Source organism: Ovis canadensis, chromosome 3 (assembly GCF_042477335.2).
Source record: "Ovis canadensis isolate MfBH-ARS-UI-01 breed Bighorn chromosome 3, ARS-UI_OviCan_v2, whole genome shotgun sequence".
Classification (NCBI taxonomy): Eukaryota; Metazoa; Chordata; class Mammalia; order Artiodactyla; family Bovidae; genus Ovis; species Ovis canadensis.
The window spans coordinates 223,911,159-223,917,270 of NC_091247.1; the positions used below are offsets into that span (position 1 = coordinate 223,911,159).

General features: G+C 47.7%; 1 non-coding gene across 1 annotated transcript; it reads left to right on the plus strand.

The window, feature by feature from the left end:
• The first annotated feature begins 4,071 nt into the window (after positions 1-4,071).
• TRNAG-CCC (transfer RNA glycine (anticodon CCC)) lies at positions 4,072-4,144 on the plus strand. Its single transcript has one exon. It is a non-coding gene; the product is annotated as a tRNA-Gly (tRNA).
• Positions 4,145-6,112: the final 1,968 nt, after the last annotated feature.

Genomic DNA, 6,112 nt, shown 5'->3' on the forward strand with positions numbered 1-6,112 from the left:
TGAGAGTAGAATAATATAATGAACCCATACCGGTCATCTAACATCTGTCTTTATCCACATACAATTTTGTTTCATCCATACCTGCCTGGTTGCTTTAAAGCAAATCTTAGAATTCATTCTCTTTCAGTCATAAATGGACTTCAGTATGTATCTCTAACAGGGAAGGATTCAATCTTTCATAGTTAAGAGCTTAGTTTTTTAACATAACTGCAAAATAATTTTCATACCTAAAAACAAGTAACAGTAATTCCTAAATAATTATCTAATAGCCAGTCACCAGTGTTCACACTTTCCTGATTATCCCATAAGTGATTTTCTAATAATTTCTGTGTTACAGTCAGGATACAAATAAGTTCATATTTTTGCACTTGTTTGATTTGTCTCTTAACCTTCTTTTAATCTATAACATTTCCTCTCCTTTAAAAATTTTTTAAGAAACCAGATCATTTGTTTTTTAGAATTTTCCACACTGAGTTTTGCCGATGGCATTGCTTCCACATTGGCTCAGTGGTAAAGAATCTGCCTGCCAATGCCAGAGACACAGGAAATGAGAATTCAACCCTGGGTCTGGCAGATCCCCTGGAGAAGGAAATGGCAACCCACTCTGGTATTCTTGCCTGGGTAATCCCATGGACAGAGGAGCCTAGTGGTGCGTCCAGGAGGCTGCACATGGTTTTGCAACTAAACAACAAAAGCAATGTCTTTCTAATCATGCTGGGAACTTCCTGATGCATCACAGAAAGCCTCATTTTCTCTTGGTGATTGATCAGGTGTTTTCAGCCTGATCCTTGTATTATAAGTTCCCCATCAGCTTGTCACCTTACAACCCTAATCATGAGTGTTCTTGAAAAAGCAATGGTGAAGAGAAATCCTCCCATGGGGTGAAACTGGAGTAGTGTATGTCTTTGTCTACATGGTCTAGACTTGGGGATGACCTGAGGTTAGACTTACAGGCCGTGACTAACAGAGGCTTGAAGGATCAGGACTGGAAGACGAGTAACCAGGAAACTGCTGCTGCTGAAGTCAATTTAGTCGCGTCCAACTCTGTGCAACACTGTGGACTGCAGCCTGCCAGGCTCCTCTGTCCACGGGATTCTCTAGGCAGGAATACTAGAGTGGGTTGCCGTGCCCTAACTCCAGGAGATCTTCTGGACCCAGGGATCAAACCCGGGTCTCCTGTATTGCAGGCAGAGTCTTTACCACTGAGCCACCAGGGAGGTCCAACAAGGAAACTAGGGAAGAGCTATGTAGATGGGGTGCTCAGAACAGGCAGTGTGGACCTATTTGTGTCCTATTTGAATGCTCTTCACAGGATATCTGTTGCAGAGGAGGCTCTCAGTATTATTAAGTGGACAAAATGACACATTCCGTGGCTGTCAGTCAGCCTCTTTCCCTGGCCACCCTGGTTCAAGTGGGTCCATGTGGCAAGGATGAAGATAACATGCACAGCTAACAAGGCCCTTCCCTCAACAAGCTGATCGGGCTTCTGCTGTTCCTGAGTGTATAACCTCCCAAAGCAGAGACCGGCACTCACCTCCTCAGCCCTGCATGCCGTCATCCCCCAGGGGTTAGCCACTTGCTTGTAGGCTGGTTACACTGGACCTCTTTCATCACGGAGTTGGCAGCAGTTTTCTGCTCTAGAAAAAACATACATTCTGTCATCAGTGCTTCTCCCTGCATCACCATCCATAGTCTCTTAGAATGCCTTTTGCACTTTCATAGTATTCCACGCAACAGCACGTCCAATCAAGGGACTGGCTTCCTAGCAAAAGAACTGTAGGTATGAGCATGCGTGCATAGAATTCAATAGTGTTACTATGTACCCCATAACCTAGGGGCAGCTGGCCTGAAAGATGGTGGAATGACCTACTGGAAGTTCTTTTCTGATGCCAGTTGAGAAGAACACCCTGAACGGATGGGAGTCTGTCTTATATGTGCTTTCTTGCACGTGTGGTCAATATGTGGTGCTATTTGAAGGTCTAGACCAGGAGCAGCACCTCTCACTGTTACACCTACTTTCAGCTCCTTCTCCCACACCTTAGCTTGATGGGAGGCCTCAGTTCCCAAAGGAGGAATTTGTCCTAATATTAGGGGACACAGCTATGGTTTCATTCAGTTGGAATCTGGACATTGGCACTTCCCATTTGGTAAAGAAAGAGGTTACTCTACTGGCTGGAGTGATTCACTCGAATTCTCAAAGCAAATTGTTACTTACAAATCTATCACGTGCTCAGTTGTATCCAACTGTTTGCCACCCCATGGACTGTAGCCTGCCAGGCCCTCTGTGCTTGGGATTTCCCAGGCAAGAACACTGGAGTGGTTTGCCATTTCCTTCTCCAGGGGATCTTCAAGACCCAGGGATCAAACCCATATCTCCTGCATTACAGGGGGATTCTTTACTTCTTGAGCCATGGGGGAAGTGTCGTTACTTACAAAGGAGGCTACAAAACTGTGTCTGGAATCCCAAGGAATCTTTCTTCACTTTCTCTCAGTGAAGGGGAGGAGCCATTCCTGCTGTCCCTGATGGTTATGGTGAATCTAGGTGTTTAAGTTTCTCTTAAAACAACAGACTGGCCCCAAATAGGAAAAGGAGTACATCAAGGCTGCATATTGTCACCCTGCTTATTTAACTTATATGCAGAGGCAGTGGCACCCCACTCCAGTACCCTTGCCTGGAAAATCCCGTGGATGGAGGAGCCTGGTAGGCTGCAGTCCACGGGGTCGCTAAGAGTCAGACACGACTGAGCGACTTCACTTTCACTTTTCACTTTCATCCATTGGAGAAGGAAATGGCAACCCACTCCACTGTTCTTGCCTGGAGAATCCCAGGGACGGGGGGGAGCCTGGTGGGCTGCTGTCTCTGGGGTCGCACAGAGTAGGACACGACTGAAGCTACTTAGCAGCAGCAGAGTACATCATAAGAAACGCTGGGCTGGAAGAAGCACAAGCTGGAGTCAAGATTGCCAGGAGAAATATCAATAACCTCAGATATGCAGATGACACCACCCTTATGGCACAAAGTGAAGAGGAACTCAAAAGCCTCTTGATGAAAGTGAAAGAGGAGAGTGAAAAAGTTGGCTTAAAGCTCAACATTCAGAAAACGAAGATCATGGCATCTGGTCCCATCACTTCATGGGAAATAGATGGGGAAACAGTGGAAACAGTGTCAGACTTTATTTTGGGGGGCTCCAAAATCACTGCAGATGGTGATTGCAGCCATGAAATTAAAAGATGCTTACTCCTTGGAAGGAAAGTTATGACCAACCTAGATAACATATTGAAAAGCAGAGATATTGCTTTGCCAACAAAGGTCTGTCTAGTTAAGGCTATGGTTTTTCCTGTGGTCATGTATGGATTCGAGAGTTGGACTGTGAAGAAAGCTGAGCGCTGAAGAATTGATGCTTTTGAACTGTGGTGTTGGAGAAGACGCTTGAGAGTCCCTTGGACTGCAAGGAGATCCAACCAGCCCATCCTAAAGGAGATCAGTCCTGGGTGTTCACTGGAAGGACTGATGTTGAAGCTGAAACTCCAATACTTTGGCCACCTCGTGTGAAGAGTTGACTCACTGGAAAAGACCCTGATGCTGGGTGGGATTGGGGGCAGGAGGAGAAGGGGACGACAGAGGATCAGATGGCTGGATGGCACCACCGACTCGATGGACATGAGTTTGAGTGAACTCCAGGAGTCGGTGATGGACAGGGAGGCCTGGCATGCTGTGATTCGTGGGGTTGCAAAGAGTCGGACACGACTGAGCAACGGAACTGAACTGAGGGCGTCTACTCAATGTCACATCCAGGCCTCAGAGCCTCACTCCTTCTCTTTCTAGTCCCTAGCAGAGGAGATTTGCTGGGGCTGTGAGTTCGGCCTTCTTTGTAACTCATAAATAAAATCTTGGGCCTGATTTCCAGCACTCTCCGTCCTCTGGCTGCAGGAGATGAGGGTATCTTTAGACGTCACCATGGTGACTTTCTGGCTTCCACATCATGCTCTGAGTTGATTATTGACTGACTTGAGCCAATTGTTTTCTTCCTTTTGGGTTCTTGTGGCAGTTATAACAGCCAACTAGGGACCTCCCTAGTGGTCCAGTGGCCAAGACACTGTGTTCCCAATGCAGGGGGCCCAGGTTCGATCCCTGGTCAGGGAACTAGATCTCACATGCTGCAACTAAGACCCAGCGCAGCCAAATAAATAAATATATATTTTTTTAAATCCCCCAAACCCTTATAATAACCCCTGCCCCTGGTGTTTTTCATGCAGTAGCATTGTCGCAGATGCCAACGCAGCATCCTCTACCTGTAACGAATCCCCACCAACCAAAGAGGACAGTCTTAGTCCTTGCGCTGGTCCACCATGTTTGGGGTCATCTCCATCCCACTCACCATGAATAACAGAGTCCTCTTTGCCATCTGGCTGGCAAGTAAGTGATCCAATTCCAAAATCCCGTTCTGAGAGCTTACTTCCTAGAACCACTTCTGGTAACATCTTACCTTAGATTTCATCAGATGCAGGTCCTTAGGCAAGAATTTGAGAGCAGATAGCTTATTTTGAAAATGAACCCAGGAAGTCCCAGTAAGAGGAGTGGAAAAGTAAGACAGGAAAGGTAAGGGAGTTGATGCCCAGTAAGACAGGAAAGGTAAGGAAGCTGATGCCCAGGATGTGGCTGATATAGGGTACATTAATGATTGGTTACCCCTCGGGGCTTCCCCTGGTGACTCAGATGTTAAAGAATCTACTTGCAATATGGGAGACCTGGTTCAATTCCTGGGTCGGGGTGATCCCCTGGAAAAGGAAATGGCTACCCACTCCAATATTCTTGCCTGAAGAAACCCCATGGACAGAGGAGCCTGTTGGGCTATAGTCCACGGGGTCGCAAAAAGTCTGACACAACTGAGCAACTAACAACAGCACCACTGTGGGCAGCTAGAGCTCATCACAGACTCCCTTTGGAAGCAGTCCCGAGCAGTCCTTGGGATGGTGCTACTCTGGATTAGGGAAGCATGCTATTTATCCACTAACTACTCCTTCCCATCCTTCAGGGCTGCTCCTGGGAGTGTTAATTTCCTGGCACTTTCGTACTGCCCACATTCAGTCGGAGTAAGTTCCTGTGGCCCAAGAAAGTCCTTCCGGTAGAGAGTCTTTGGCGCTTGCACCGGGAAGCCTAGGGATGCAGAGGAATAATGGGTGCTTTGAGGAACTGGCGGAGGAAGAGGTGTGGTGCTATCATGATGGCCTCACCGGAGTCCAAGCTCCATGGGCCCCTCCTCCAGGTGTGCAGGTTCTCCAGCTCTAGCTCTTGCCTTGTCCTCCCAGGCCCGAGGTAGGTGGTGGCCACCTGCAGTTACTGTCTCTGTGCTAACTCCAGCCTCGCCTTTTCAGCCCTATGATATTTGTTTAGGACTTCCCTGGTGGTACAGTGGATAAAAATTTGCCTGCCAATGCCAGGGACAGGGGTTCAATCCTTGGTCCAGGAAGCTTCCACATACCTCGGAACAAATAAGACTGTGTGCCACAACTACTGAGCTGGAGACCTAGAGCCTGAGAGCCTCAAATACTGAGCCCTGGCGCCAAAAGTACCCAAACTCGTGTACCGAGAGCCTGTGCTCTGCTGCAAGAGAAGCGACCACAGTGAGAAGCTTGCACGCTGCAACAAAGAATACCCCTTGCTCGCCACAACTAGAGGAGGTCCAAAGAAGACCCGGCGCTGCCATAGATAAATAAAACATATTTTAAAAAATCTGTTCAACCAATTTCCCCCATTAATTTCTCCCTGCTAAAACAGCTAGTTTTTTCTCTGTTCTCCTGCAAATGAACAAAGGGATTAATGAATGGAGAACACAGAGGAGCATGATTGAGAACAGAGAGGCAGGCAGCACATGATGCGAGTGTGCGCCCAGCCCCTGTGTGCCAGCCGCCTTAGTGTTGGTGTTCAGGCGCCCAGTCACGTCTGACTCTTTGTGACCCCATAAACTGCCGCACGCCAGGCTTCCCTGTCTTTCACCATCGCTCCTGGAGCTCGCTCAAATTCATGTCCATTGAGTCAGTGATGCCATCCAACCATCTCGTCCTCTGTCATCCCCTTCTCCTAGAAGGAAACAGGTACAGTCAATTGCCT